This window comes from Ptychodera flava, chromosome 14 (genome assembly GCF_041260155.1).
Source record: "Ptychodera flava strain L36383 chromosome 14, AS_Pfla_20210202, whole genome shotgun sequence".
In the NCBI taxonomy this organism is placed as follows: Eukaryota; Metazoa; Hemichordata; class Enteropneusta; family Ptychoderidae; genus Ptychodera; species Ptychodera flava.
In genome coordinates this window covers 18,306,699-18,322,775 of record NC_091941.1, presented here as the reverse complement: position 1 = coordinate 18,322,775, position 16,077 = coordinate 18,306,699, and the positions used below count along the sequence as shown (strand labels likewise).

At 39.9% G+C, this 16,077-nt stretch overlaps 1 long non-coding RNA gene across 1 annotated transcript; it reads left to right on the top strand.

Annotated features, from left to right (window-relative positions):
• The first annotated feature begins 3,301 nt into the window (after positions 1-3,301).
• LOC139149613 (uncharacterized) lies at positions 3,302-15,519 on the top strand. The gene is made up of 3 exons (XR_011556127.1): positions 3,302-3,716; positions 5,942-5,997; positions 15,158-15,519. It is a non-coding gene; the product is annotated as an uncharacterized lncRNA (long non-coding RNA).
• Positions 15,520-16,077: the final 558 nt, after the last annotated feature.

Sequence of the window (16,077 nt, the reverse complement as noted above, 5' to 3'; positions counted from 1 at the left end):
GCTTCATCCGGACTTCTCGCGAGTGTTCAACTCTTGATATCAACAGTCTTTCTCCTACTATTTTGAGTTTTATTTTTCAACGCAAGAGCAAGAAGCACTCGGAATATTATCGCTGAAATCTTTCCACTGTGGGTTTTTTTACGTAATTACATTTACGATATACAGTTAAGCATCCCATGTGTTTTGAATGTATATTTCACTGTATCTGTACATCGCACACCGGCCATTTGCCGCCTTCAACGAAAGTTTAAAAAAAACGAAAGGGTGGGAAAAAATAGAGGACAGAAGAATGATCCGGAAGAAGAATGATTGACGTGTATGCAAATGAGTTCAGAGGAGTGCATTTGGTGCTCTGGTTGCCAGGGATTCGCTCGTTATTTCTTTGAAAGAATGAACAATCAAAGCAGCAGATATAAGATTGATATGATAGGGTATGTATCATTTGCTCGCACACCTGAGGCGATCTCAGTCGAGACACATTGTTGAGGTAGAGAAAAAAAGTCGTTTACTCGTTGTGGTGAAAAATAATGAAGTTGAATTCGCCAGAGAGAGAAGCAATTATCGACAGAACCTTGTCTCGTCATTGCCAACCTTTTATATTGATTTATGTAGTCGAGTCAAAAATACCCTTACTTTTTCCCCATCTTGTATGCTAAAACGCCACCTCTTAAGACGAATCGCTTAATATTTGTCAGAAATAACTTTGCCAAAGAGCATCACATTGAACTAATCAGTGTCTACTCTGGGCACACATCAGACTGGCAACCCCTCGGGTTACGCGCTTTCAAAGAGCACCCTCGTTCTATTAACCGTGTTTTTTGTGTGACTTGATGCAATGTCATGCAGTATAACATTTCTTTGTGATTTATGATTTTTCCCATCTTCAAAATTTACTCGAACGTTATTTTTTGCCGTAAAAACTCTTGGCCTTTCTAGTATATTGGGTCGTCGATAAGTGTGTGTACTGCCTATACACGGTTCCGACGACGTCCTTCGTCACAGTGAACATCATCATCATCGCGTCGGCGCGCAATGCATATCGCAGGCGTGATTGTGCGCGGGTTTTTTTTTTTCAACCGGCACGCTTTTCTCGCGAGAACTACTTTTTACATCTAGTCTATTGACATCTCGGTGACAAAAGGTGCGCGTTTGAAAGTGGGAGTCTTTTTTGTCATCGATTATGGAATTTTAATACCCTCTCCCAAACAAACAAATCCTGATAAAAGGAGTGGGGGGAAAGGAGATAAAGCCGAAGCTATTTTATCAGCAATCTGTGGACTGCTCGGTGGCGTTGTCAAACTTAGGCAGATGTAACTCACTGAAGTGCCCGTGTAATCTTTTTTTTCATTCCGTTGTGCAAGAAAGAAAGAAAAATCCGCAACTATACCCTCTCGTCCGCCGTTAAATCGCGGTTACAAAATCACGATACATCAATTGCACGGACAAATATTTGAGTGATTTACGGAGCCAGGTTTTTTTTTTTATTTGGATGATATCGCCAATGTTCGAAGCTATGGCCGCGCCTTTTCAATTTTTCCACTACAACAACTGCACCTCACTGCGTGTCATAGGAATCCTCTATGAGCTCATCGAGATGGTGAAATTAACATCAACGGAGAGTTTCCAAACCGAACGCGCTGACAATACCCCGAGTGGGTGGGCTATTTTTATTATTGCTTCGGAAATGTAGCGAGCTCTCACGGTATCCAATCCAGCCCTCCCCTCCACTTTGGCGACTCATTAGTGTTTAACTTGCCCAATTGATTTGTATTTTACTCCTCGACATGTTGCTATTATGTCGGTTGACATACTGGCACGTGAGACTTCGCGTCTAGCGTCATTTATTTACTTTTGAAAACAGGCAGGCGGAGCAACCGATCTCCGGCGTCGCTTGGCCACGGCCGCCCGAATGAAGAGAGAGCTGTATCGACTTGCTTTGGATGCGTCTACAATTCCTTGTTATCAGAACGCATTTTGTTCTTCTTCCCTAAAAAAAGAGATTTTATCTACAACCATCAAGTGCGGTTCGCTCGCTTTTCCTCACTTCTCCTTTCCAAGAAAATCAATCTTGGAAAGGACGTGCCAGAGATTGCCACGCCGACAAAATGTTCATTCGTGACACGTGATAATATTTCAATGTCACGACTTGTCCGTTTCAATGACTTCCATCTGTTTCAGAAATGAACAGATATTGATGTGATTGGTCACATGGACACGAGAAGAGGGCCAAACGGTGACGTTTCGCGTTGGCGCCTTGCTCGCCCCGGACGAGGACGCACCCTCGCGACGCCGTGATCCTTGGGGTCTTTTTTTTGCAACCGAGGCAGACGATGGTGATGAGGTATCACACACCGGTGAGGGCTTGTGAGTTTTTTTAACTTGGATGAAAAAGAGAGAGAACAGGCTGCCTGAAAAGAGTGTAAGAGACCGATATTGACGGGTGCCAACATCGATACATGAAGTGAAAACCGAATCGAGTGTCTTTGCCGACAATGGGGCGAAGAAAACACAGGATATTTCATTACAGGTTATGCCTATTTCACATTGACACGGACAGACGGGGCCGCGAGCGCACGGGCGCTGACATCGGGTTTTAGAGTGGCTTGGCATTGGCGCGGTAATTACTTGGCGACAGGGATGAGATGGGCAATATAACCTGCAATTCCGGCCTATTTTTCAGGCATTAGTCTCCCATTATGATTCACGCCAATCTAGACGACTCTTTCATTCAGAGTGTGCTTCAAGGGGCCATAGCTGTACATGGCATGCCCAGCCCATCCCTTGAAACTCCGACAAGTTGAGGGGTGATCGCCTGGTTTTTTTCCATAGCCACTATTGTCGCGAGTTGACAAACACCCATGCGCCATTGTCGCAAGTTCACCCCCCTATTGCAAAGTAACTGAGTTTCCCTTGCAAATTAAATTAGTTTCTCCTAACAGATTTTGTACTGCACTTTGCTAGGCACATTCAAAGAGTACTATCGATAATACAGTTTTTTTCTATCAGAAAAAATACCCCACCCCTTTGTCCGATCAGTAAGCCAACAGAAAGAAATGACTCCTGAACAACGGCAAAAAAATAGCAGAGAGCGGGGTTGCAAAGCTGTACGATGAAAGCAATTCATATCTTCCCGTAGTAAAGCTTACCTCGGCGAGGTTGTGTGACACAGACGTAAGTTAAATGCTGACGCACTGACCCAGCTGGATTTGGTGCAGTTTATCCGCTTCCATATTTTCACATCTGATTCCCCGAGCTTTGTAACTCTTTCCTTGGCGTAACTTTACTGTTCCTCACTGACCCCTTCAATCCAAGGCTGGTCAGTGTGCCGGGTTGTCTGACAGGCCAGACGAACAAACACTCTGAAAACACACTTTTATTCTTGATTTCTTTACATCAGTGGGAAGCCCCTTTTTTCCGCCAGCCTTTTGAAAATCCTATTTACACGCCAATACTTTGCTTGGACCGTAAATATTCCGACTAGCAAAGAGTACACGGTGCTTTCAGTGGTGGTACGACAGTTTGGAGACCGACTTCGTTGCGACGTCCAGGGAGAAATAAGTTTGCAGTTCTGTTACGACGATGCGCAGCGACATCAGTGCGGTGCGGACACACGAGTAGAGGTGGAAAAGTACAGTGGGCCATTGATGTTGTGCTTCGCAGCAATTTAAACATCCAATGTCAACGGAATATTTTGATTATTCTCTATGGCACATCAGGTAAACAAACACTCCAAAACGGTTGATATTTACCGGAATGATCCGTGGCAACACGTTTCTACTCCAGTTTTTTTTCCCTACTCTATATCAGTTTCTCATAGAATCAAAAGTTAGCTAAATATTTGAGGTAATTTGATTTCAAAAATGCAATCTTTTTATGTCGTGAGCTCGAACCTGTTCGAAAATTTACTGTATTGTCAAAGAGGAATGTCCTGAAAACGTTAGAGAGTTATTCCATTATTTTTACTCGATTTAGTTAAATTTCATTCAGTTCACAGACATAAAATCATCCGCGATGTCACTTTTGATTCGTATACCTCAAAAAAGGGGCGATTGAAATATTTGATTGTGTAGGCCTTGCCCCGTGCCTTCGCTCGATACAAGCCCTTTACCACAGACTTTAAATCTTTCACACGGGATTGACACAACACATGAAACAACTTTCAGAGGTTGTATTTTAAGCCATTAATTATCAGCGATAACCCTGCATAATGTTATCAGGTTTGGGGGCAGGTGCTATTTCTGCATTTTCACGTGTTATTACTGCATCGATTTTCCTTGCCGTATTCAGAGGTGGAAATACTTAGAGATAAAAATTGAAAGCGCAAAGTCGCCCCGCGCTTGTCAGCTTTTTTTTTTTTGACGATATAAACCATCACAAAGGGCTCTCGATTGTGCTGCGCGAACTGCACATTAAGCAGCGAAGATGTGGTATAAATCGATTTTTGTCGGACTTTTTTTTTCGCTCTTTCTACGAAAAATTAAACCCATCTGACTTTTGATTTTGGAATCCGAGCTCGGATCTACATTTTATATCAATGTGTTTATTCAGTATGTCTTGCAACACTGATAATGACCAGCGCTCGTTCGTATTTGACCCACTGTAAAAATTGTTTCCATGTATTTATTTGTCGCCTATCTCAAAAAACCGGCCTCACAAATCACATTTGAAGTCATATTATGTCGACTTTGGTCGACATCAAACTGTGGAAAAACCCGCGCCATCGGTATAGCCCTGATGAGCCTGATGAAAACCATGATAGAGTTCAGGTTTATTCTCAAATTCCGCGGCCATGAACCTCACTGTTCTGATCACGGGGGTTTCTTCCGCAGTGCGGTGTCTACATTCACGAGGGTGGTTTCCCCCACTTTTTTCGTAAACGAAACCATGCCTGCCCTATATTGTGGTCGCGCTTTCCCGGTGAGATGATTTTGTATTTGTGGGCAAGCACGGGCAGTGGGGTGTGAATTGGTCCCTGTCAGAAATTATACAGTCCGACAACAAACTAAGTAAAAACACCACACTGCTTCTAAAATTTGCAATGATTTCGAGTCGGGATGTCACTCGGTTTTGTTCGTTTCCAGAACACACCACACATTTGACCTAGGTATATAAATGACCTGGTAAAACCATCATCATGACACGCCCGGATTACCTGAAGAGCCGCTGGCAATCCTCTCATTTCCAGTCATCGTCCCGAATATGGACGTGATACGGCATAATGGTAATTCCTGAGACAGTCGCATTTGTGAAATTATACTCGATGCATTTCAAAATATTAACACACTCCAGGCTCACACACCGGCAAATCTAACCATCACTTCTTGATAGGCTCGTAATCGCATTAATGCACAACAACATAACCATGCAAATTTTTTAGTGAAAAAAATTTTATGACACTGTTATGGAAAGAGGAGTCAAGTACGGTGGATTTATCGGTACGACTCGAGATATGGAAACCAATTTCCTTTCAAATTGGGACATTATACATAGAGTAAAGAGCTTGGCAATTCTACCGAACACGAACTATACACTATAAGCCCTTCGATTATGGATTCGCTTCCGTCAAAATGACTGCAACGAATGCCATATGTGTGCACATGTAATATACAAGAGACACTTGATAAATTACTGTAAACAAATAGTATATTTATTTGTATATTTATTTCATCATTTTGAATTTAATAATCGTTTGTTTGTTTTTTCGGGTTCAAAGAAAGACTATTATAAACCAGGATATCTCGTTTACCAATAGTTACGATCATTGTCTTATACTGAAATTTTTGTTGTTGCTGTTTTTGTTGGTAAGCATCCTCGTCCTTATAAACTGTCCGCATATATATCTGAAACACCAAAAGTCTATCGCCTCTGCCTCTTCTTTTTTGTGTTTGTTTATTCGCTTTGTTGTTTTTTGATTCGACTCGGGTCGTCGTGGGTAACTCAGAACACCAGGAACAGAGATCCGATGGAAACTGGAAAGTTTTCCAGCTGGGAATGTGTGTGAGTATGCATATATATCAGAATTTCTGACGTGCGTTTGACGCTGATCGTCTCCTCCGAGGTGTGGGATCCCACACTGTTTGTTATAACACACTGACGTGATAATTTCGCCCACTTTGTACATGATTTAGCGTGTATACTTCGCATGTTACATCTCGTTATAGGGTAATTTTGTACGGGGAATCCGACTTCCCTTTCTGAAAAAGCAAAAACAAAATGCGGTCAGAGTTCTACACATTCCTCGCGTACAACCAAGGCGACCTCGCCTGTGTGTCATTGGCTGCAAAACATACTTACCTGAAACGCTGAAAGACTAAACATCAATTTTTTAGCTCACAAATTAACCGCGACCTTGTTGACTTTTTTCCAAATTTGAAACACGTACTTAAGATAAAAACGAATTAATGTTTATTCAAGTCAAACACTTAATCGGAGATGGTATTATTGAAGTTCTGAAATTGGAAAAAAAACTAGATACAACTTAGTACGAAAAGGTCAGTTGCCTTGAAGGTAGGATCATCATATAAATTAGTTCGCATTTGAAATGAAACCATTAATGATAGATGGCATAATAGTCACCGCTTTTGTAAGGAGTTCATTTTCCGCCAATTCTAATTCTGATACAGTTTTATTTATCGCTCATAAAATCTATCATAATACCTGCGCGTAATTATCGTCCCTCGCTTTTGCTCGAGCTCAGCGGAGCGTAGCCCCGTTTGTTGTCCGAGACATTTGGTGGTAACTGCGATCAACAGTTTGCTAATTTTACGTTTCCCAGGGATGTAACCCCGAGGGATGAAGAACGGCGTGATGTTTTTCTCTTGTCTTTCAAACCTTGGGAACGCCCAAAAAAAGAATTGTTTCTATTTTGTTGTTTTTTACCGCGCCAAGCAGTTTATAAGTGGACCTAGAAGGCTATGTTTTACATTCTACCCTCTCAAAAAGCATATTATACGTACGCGAGAAGCTGGTTCACGGCTAGGTTCTGAGGCCCTGGCGGCGAATGTACGCCCCGATGACTTCGCGCCAGTTGTCATTTCAGTAGCGGTTGTCGTTCATTCCTGCCGGCAATTACTCAGACCGAGCTGTCTATGCAGTAGTCGTCGTCATTGAATCGCGACGTTACACTTCGACACTAATCAAGCTCTGGTGCAGGGCTGTGACTGAAATTCGCGGCTACACTTACTAGCCACCGTGTAATTATGTTAAGAGTGTAATTTAGAAAGCCAATAATTGATGACATTTATTGCAATTAGGAACTCTGGCTCGGTCGCATCATCGACCAACCGTGTAACCTTGAAAGTTTCATACCGGCCAAAATATCTCCAAAATCTTTTACTCTTTCATACCCCTCTTTCCCGTTTCTTTCTCTCAAGATGCCCCTGTCTTGACGTAGCTCTCACTAACATAACAGAGATGACATCGTTTTTGTCGCGCCATTTACAGATGTCGTCAAATATCGTAATACACTGGAGACAGATGATTGCATTGCTAGTCGGACACGCAACCACCTGTTGCTTTTGGGAAAGAAGGGGGGCCTAATCTAGATCCTCGTCTATTTAGAAGGTCGGCGCTGCATATTACGCCCTGTCTGTTGCATGAAAAGCTAAAACCCATGCTGTCCAAGTAACACATCGCTTCTACGAGCTTAATCAGCGACATTTTTGTCGAGGTCACAGGATACCGGTTGCTATCGACACGGAGACTGTTGAGACGACGGGTCTTATTGGTCCCTGTAAGCCAAAAAATTCTCACAGCAGACGAAAAAAAAACAATGACGTTGAAGGAGGTTCAGTTTAACTTCCTGGCTTTTTTTACACACAGAAAACAATTTTAACACAACCACGATGGCGCGTTGGCTTCCTATGCCAGCGTTCGTTGCTGTGTTGCCGTTCACATCCCGTCGTGCCCAGAAAGTTCCCCCAAACTTGTGGTATCACAGCCTACAGGTGTCTTTAAACTGGAAACTTTAATGTTGATGGCGATATGACTTGGCGAAGCCTCTCTATTTAAAAATTTAAAGGGTGATCAATTATACCGCCTGGAGGGAATAGCCATGAATACCCTGTACAATTACCACTTTACTCATATCTGAAGTGTATAAATAACCTGGCGGCATTTTGTATGGTTGCCGGTGCAAGAAAATAATGAACAAATTTCAGTATATTTTTTTTCCGTTTGAAAGACCACCAGTTCAGGCGTTCAAGGCTCGCGTCTCCCGGTATTAATCGCCCAGAACATCATTATTGCAGCCAAATGAAATGTGCCTAACATCTGGGCCCCGGGTCTGCAACTTCGTAATTTGGCCAAACACAGCAAACACACCGGGTTGCATTTTTTGTTTTATTTGTTGATGGTGCGGGGATAATCAATTTGATAAAAGCAGAGGCCCTTTTCATCGCTTTTGCAGCATGCTCGCGAAAGAGCTAACACCAGACAAGGAGAGAGAGAGAGCGTACACGCCTGGAAATAATTTAAAAGATAGTCATATCACACAAATTATTTAAAACCTTGGTTTTCAATTCCTATAATTACGTAACTTTGAAATTGATTTTTCTAAGCATTCGCTTAGGCGTGTGACTTTCATTTAGATATCAGATAGATTTTTATCGTATGCTATGGATGTCGATAAAGACGCGTCTGTATGGATAAATGACCAAATGAGTATGAATTCAGGCCCTTTAAAAATATCAAACCTGAAGTTCATTATTTGATCTTCAGATTCAAACAGTCGGCCTCAACAATCATCATCTCTGCAAATGTGTTCATTGCACAGCTTTATTCTCTGATGGCGAGACATGTTCAGGGCGCTAACTGGCTTTTATCTGTATTGAAATATTGGATTTGTTGACCGGAAAGTGTAGACCTAAAATTAGGAATCATTTCAGAGAGATATAAGCTTATTGATGGAATGTTTATAGCATCGCAGGGCACACCCCGTAGCAAAGCAACGTCTTTGTAGGTGTTCGGTAACCAACTTGTAGTGATATGCAAAATTGTTTGTTTTTTTAGTTTTGTTTTATTCTGTCTGTATGACTATGACTATTCTATGAAATGGAAAAGTAAACTACAGTGTGGTTATTTTAAATGTGGCATTGCGCAAGCAGACTGAACGCATCGATAGTTCAGCATAAAAACCGTAAAAGGTGTTGGGATATTCTAACTCTGCATAAAGTTCACTCCTGAAAGTCATTTGGGCAATCTCATCGAGGTATATGCACATGCATACAGTCGAACGTCAAATAAGCAAACCAATCCATTTGTATAGTTCCATACTGTCGTGAACCCATGTTTGATACTTAACAGGACTTTCAATCAATATTGGGATTTAAAACAATTTTAAGTCTCTCTCTCTCATGCATACATACATACATACATACATACATACATACATACATACATAAATACATACATATATATATATATATTATATATATATATATATATATATATATATATATATATATATATATATATATATTATCTGAGGATTGTAGGATGCATGAAACTTAAGTAACAGATATTATTACTTTGTACTTGAAGCAATTTGTGTTATTATTTATAACGCTCTGCTTTAGCATCGAGCACTGTAATTTCCCACGGGAACATATGTATGCTTCGATATATATATATATATATATATATATATATATTATATATATATATATATATATATATATATATTATATATATATATATATATATATATATATATATATATGTATATGATATGTATTATGTATATATATATATATATATATATTATATATATATATATATATATATATATATATATATATATATATATATATATATATATATATATATGATGTACCAAGGTGTGTGGTCGGACTTGAAAGTAGAAGGACTCTCGAATACAATGGGATCATATACAAGTAGATGGATGTAAATTTCTTTTGTAAAGCCGGAATTTTGTCAGCATTGCTTATGTGGCACAGAAGCTCAACTTTCATTTTAACTAAAATGAAAAGGAAGAACTCTAAATCTCAAATTGACTTCATAGTGTTTCAGTGTTACTATATTTATGAGGTGTTGTTGCCGCGTTATTGTACTTTCTGTCTGAGAGAGAGAGAGAGAGAGAGAGAGAGAGAGAGAGAGAGAGAGAGAGAGTGGTTTCATGGATGTATCAGTGTAACGATAATAAAGACTGTTTTACAAAGGCCCGTTGCCGCGTAACAGCGATCGCCACTTCCTAAAAATGTAAAGATAAAAACTTTGTTTTTGGGGGAAACTCTCAAAGCTCATCAGATTAAGAAAAGAAAAGAGCTGTCTATATCAAAAATACGCCAAATAAATTACAGCCCCAATAGATTTCGGACCCGTCGTGTAAATTGGTTTTTATCTTTTCTCTCTTTTTTGTTCGCCACAGCTCACAAACAAATAAAAGGACCATAAAGTAACTTGGCGCAGTCACTCACTAACTTTATAGCTCAATATCATCGCATGTGAATCGCATTCATACAGCCTGTCTGAACACGTCCCTTTACATGAGATCAGGTATTTGTTTTGGATATCAATTTCTCACCACATACATAGAGCTGTGGTACGGAGCAACCATTTTTTTTTCATCGCTTGGATCCCATTATCGGCATCGATTGAACCAAAAAAAAAACCTCATCGGGAATAACATTGTCAGTCTTTTACGACATGACGACCGGTCACGCTTGCAAGACCGCCGCCTGTCCCCTGGATCCCATATCCATTAAAGTTAATCTATTTCGCGATGATAAATATGACGTCACGCCATGTCCACAAATACAATGCAGAACCACTGGTCCTTGTCCGTTTTATTTGCCGTATTATTTCAAGGTTGTCATAATTGGTGTGCATAAACAAAGGCGATGGTAGATGAATGTTATGTGTACCGACAGATTATATGATGATCAAATGCCTTTTATCGACTTCAATAGGCCTTCTAATTTCTAATTTGGGACGTTTTCTCTTTGTATATTTATTTAATATTTACCACGATTGTCCCAACAAGAATGGAGAGAACGGAGAGAAAGGCAAACATCAACACATACCTACAAAAGCAAAAGAAGGACAATATACTAAAAAGAATATGTAATTTATTTTTTTAATGCGCTGTTCATTTCTTCTTGTCTTTTTAGTTAAAATGACTCGCTTATCAATATAATATAGGGATTGATTCCGGGCCGGTCTATGTCAATATGAGTATTGGTGACTGACCGCCTATTGTATCCCGTACATCGATTCAAACGTGGAAGTTTTTACACACGTCAATTTCATTTCCGACCGCGGAAATCGGTCGAAAACTGACGAAGTCTTCTAAATGACCCAGCACACGCCGAGTGTAGGACTTTTTTGTCAAGCTTGTGTGTCATCCAAGAATTGTTAGTATCCCTGTCATTTTTAATGACCTCTATTTCCTTTTTCTTTCGCCTTGTCTTGTTTTTTGCCAACGGCTAAATGGTCGAGGCAATGTGAGACGAAAGGGCTGGACTAATATACTTCATACGATGTACTGTTCCCAATGACCGGGGCCAATTAAATACTGGCATTTCTGAACACGGACTGTTACGATGCTGTGATGCGGTAGACAAGGAAAAGACAATACGGAAGAATTACAGACTTAATCTCAGGTAGCGGAAATATGCCATGTGACCCCGACCGATAACACAGACGGACAGCACGACGATATGACAACGGATAAATTGTCATGTTTGCGGAAAGTGGAGTTTAGTCACCGGGTAGGCAGGTACCTTTCCAGGTGTTGCGAACTCGTCATAACGTCATCAAAAATTCATGAGTAGAAAATTTACTTCCATCATTCGAAAGAAAATACAATATTCGAATATCGCTCGCCGGGTTCATATTAGAAATTGACAAAGGTCGAGGGAACAGAGAGTCCTATTTCAAAGTTGTACGTTTCAGTTTTTGTTTTATTCAGATGACGGGTAATTGTTTTTCGACGAGTGATCGAGTCCCGGATGTGCGCCGGCAGGTGTGTGTGTGTCGCGAGAATCATATTTGACTGAAACTGTCCGCGTTTGCTCTTACTTTTCATCCATTCGAATTCAAAAAATTTAAAAATGAGAACTCACGTGCGCGTTTTTTTTTTGTTTTATTTTTAGATGTAGTCGATGCAATTACAAGACAAGTCACTATATGAGACATGTTCCATTTCATTTGCCGTGCACAGTTCACGATAAAGCTGGCGAGGTAAATAAATAAATCCTCATTTCTTTCTGTTCAACTTCGTATCCAAAGGGAAACCAAGGCATTAATAAGCTTATATTCTCAAAGTATTATAAGCCGGTGCATACTCCCCGACACTGTTACTTAACCTACCGTATTTCAGGTATACTGGGAAACAATATGCCCAAAACCGCTCTTTTCAATGCTCGGTCGGGGTTCTCGAAGCTCGCTCTTTTGTACGCCCGGTTCCAAAGCCCAAAAAATCAAATTGAAAAAATCTCGCTCGAAGAAATGGCGGGAGATTACCGTGGCGATTTAGGCAAATCCAGCCAGTGTGTTGCATAGGACAATTTTCATTCCTAAAATTCCCGCTTAACCCAGGAATCTTCTTATGTGTCTGACTTTCAATTATTGCGCGTGAAATGAAGCCGGTGGCAAATCCGTTTCTGCCTGTGCGTACACAGTGAGCATTGGCGCGCTTTTGACTCGGCGGATCGTCGGGGGCATTGTTCATTCCACGCTCTTTGACATGTTGTTTGCATTGAAATAATCCGCAGTTTAATTATACGATATTTCATGGTCAGGAAGACAGTGTAATTTCAACCGGCATTATTTTCTGTCTTTGCCGACAGGTTAAGTCGCGAATTTGTCGCTTTTATACAACTCAATTCCTTCCGTGTTTCAAAATCCAGGTCTTAGAACGAGCGAGCCAATATAGTTTTCTCCATCCAACCGTGAATTTCGATATAGCCAAAAAAACAAGGGAATTGAGTTTTTTGCTACTGTACACGTTTTTTGTCCTTCGCGTGTTCGTAGTCGAGTCCATATTACACAGAGGAAGGGCAAATCAGGTTTGGTTTCGATTTCTAAAACAAAATAATGCCAACCTCCCAGGACTAAATCGCTCCGAATTGCACCAACCTTATGAATTTATCGTGGCAGACATCCCTCACACTTGTCCCTGGTTCGGTACCCTCTTGAAAGAAGGCAAGACGGCTACACAATCCCCAGGAATGTTGACAGACACTTGGCGTCAAGAAACACTTGGCACGATAAAAAAAAAACACTTTTAGGTACATTAAAATTTTATATTTCGAAAGTACTTTCAAGTCTTCTGTATTTAATTGAGATGACTACTAAGTCTACGGCGTGTCTCTTCCGATTAATCAATTTCTTTAACCGTACCGATAGTTGTAACTTTCAGCGTTCACACCCCACTCCCCTTTATAATTATGAACCCGTTCGATTAGCAAATTTGGAAGAAAAGAAATCATAACTAAATTTTGACGGAAAAGGCAGGCTGTTTTAGAACACGGTAGAGCAGTAAAGGCTTGTTGAAATTTCGGACTTCAAGGATTTCCAATGTTTGGCACTCCGTGGCTTCATCATCGAAAGTAAAGGACGCCGCTTTCGTTCGCTTTCGGTGGTAACACTGTACAATTTAGGGACAGCCTTCTGTCGAGTGCAACACACTGAAGAACGCCACCATCGGCTGGTCCAGAGCTATACCATTTCCCATCGTACCTGTCAATCAACGTGAGTGAATAAACAATAATTTGATTGACAGCCGGCGTTGTAGACCTTGACTTTTTGTGAGTGAAAATAAAATAATTGTTCACGTCTATCAGGGTATTGACAATCTCATTACGTGGTGTATAGTGTTGTTAATGGGTTTCTGACATGCTATCCCGATCATAGCGATCAACCTATATTGAGACTTTATTAAAATAGCGCCCTCTTTAGCTTATAAAGAAATATATATAATGCATATTCAGAGCGTATCTATTCAAGCGACTGGGGTGTCCATAACAGTTTAAGTGGCCAATTTGCACAACAATTTTCTTGTAGCATCTTTGATACGTTTTCCTTGTGGTTGAATAGGTGACCTTCCTGCAAACCGTCGACCCTGAGCTATTTTTTTTGAAACGTTCCCTTTCCGGTATAGTGGTGAATATCGAGAACGACAGAATGTGTGACGAGGGAAGTGAATTTGTGCTGCGGTTTCTGTGTCACGGCAACGCTACGGTCATTATCGGGGTGTTGCATTATCAAACGGTAACATAATTTCTTGACAAAGACTTTGTGAGTTTGGGATATTAATTGTCGATTTGACGGCAGCAACGTCCTCCATAGGGCGACAATCAAAAAGTCAATATTTTCACAACGAAAACCTGTTTTTATGTTATTTGTCCATATATATATATATATATATTATATATATATATATATATATATATATATATATATATATATATATATATATATGTATATATATATAAAATTTCATCAAGAGTACTGACATGTATCACAAATATATAACATTATATATTTGTGATGCATGTGTGTGTGTGTATATATATATATATATATATATATATATATATATATATATATATATATATATATATATATATATATATATATATATATATATATATATATATATATGCCTGTACTCTTGATGAATTTATTTTGCTGATAGCAAAGGTCTTATAACTCTGAGCTGTGTAACAGAATCTATGCTTATGGATTAGGGCGCTGATATTATTTTGTCTCGCCAATATATACACACGCCTAGCGCGCTGGCGGCGTAATCGAATTTAAATCGATACCCGTATCATACGGTGGCTGAGTGACAGTGTTTTCCGTTTACAACACGGTTGAGTACACAGAAAGAGACTTTATGGATTTGACCAACTATTGAAATACAGACAATTGCGGCAGTTCGCAAGAATAATAGGCCTTGATTAACACGCATAGTTCTAATTATGCCGTTATGTTAATGTGGTTAATTTGACGGGGCTGTTCAAAATTGGTAGTGTTGTCCCGCGCGGCGGGGAGTAATTAAGATTTCTCCGTGTCATTAAACGTTCATTTTTTAATTTTCATTTCCCCGGAATTTTGCTGATGTTTAGGGTGGTGTTTCTTTCTGTTGTTGTTTTTTTTTATTACCGTGCGTTTTTGGCATATTCATTTGCAGGTCTAGGGTTAAGAACCGATCTGAGCGACGCCACACCCAATAAGCGCCTTAATTAAAAAAACACCGGCGGGCAGACAAGATGGCGTGAGAGACAGATGCAATGGTCAGCGACAACAAAAAAGGTGACATTTGAAAACAATGTCGGCGAATCATAGCACGATTAAGACCAAACAATGTGTTTAATGGTACGTAATTGGCGGTTTTAGAGGATGAATACACGCTAAAGTTCACATTCACATCGCATGATATTGAATTTTATCTCTGTTTTTCATTGCATTTAATATTAATAATTAAATAGGATTGTTCCGACCAGTCCTGACTAAGAACCAAATAACAGCGTCAAAATTAAAAGGCTAACACACGGCGTGTAATTAGTGGGGCCCGTTTCTCTGCCGGGCGTTTAAGTTATCGCAATAGACTTTCAATTAAAAGGTAGAGAGAGGAAATACGCTGAACGGACAACGAGGCTTGTCTGTCAATGAAATAGTTACATACGTCACTAAATTTGGACAGCACTATTTTGGAGAAAAACGACAAAATAAATGATATTTTAAAATATGTCAATGCAATCAAAAATCATAATCGAAATGAAAACAGGGTTATATAAATATCCATTCAGATTGGAACTATGTAAGGTTGTTAAGGGGGCAGCCCTCAATATCTTGTTTTCGGATTAGTTCTTGTCGACATTGAGTACTTACATGGTTTTAGCTCGTTGTTTTCCTTTGAATTTTTTACCAAGTATGTCAATCTGCTTTGAGAAAAAGCTGATAAACTAACTGCCCCTTAAAGGGGGTAAGAGCGTCTGATCACGCCATAGACGGGTGACAACAGTTCATTAGATTGCAAATAACGGCACAAAGGCGAATTTCATGGTTTTACCATACGACAAGAATTCACACAATAGTACTTCATAACAA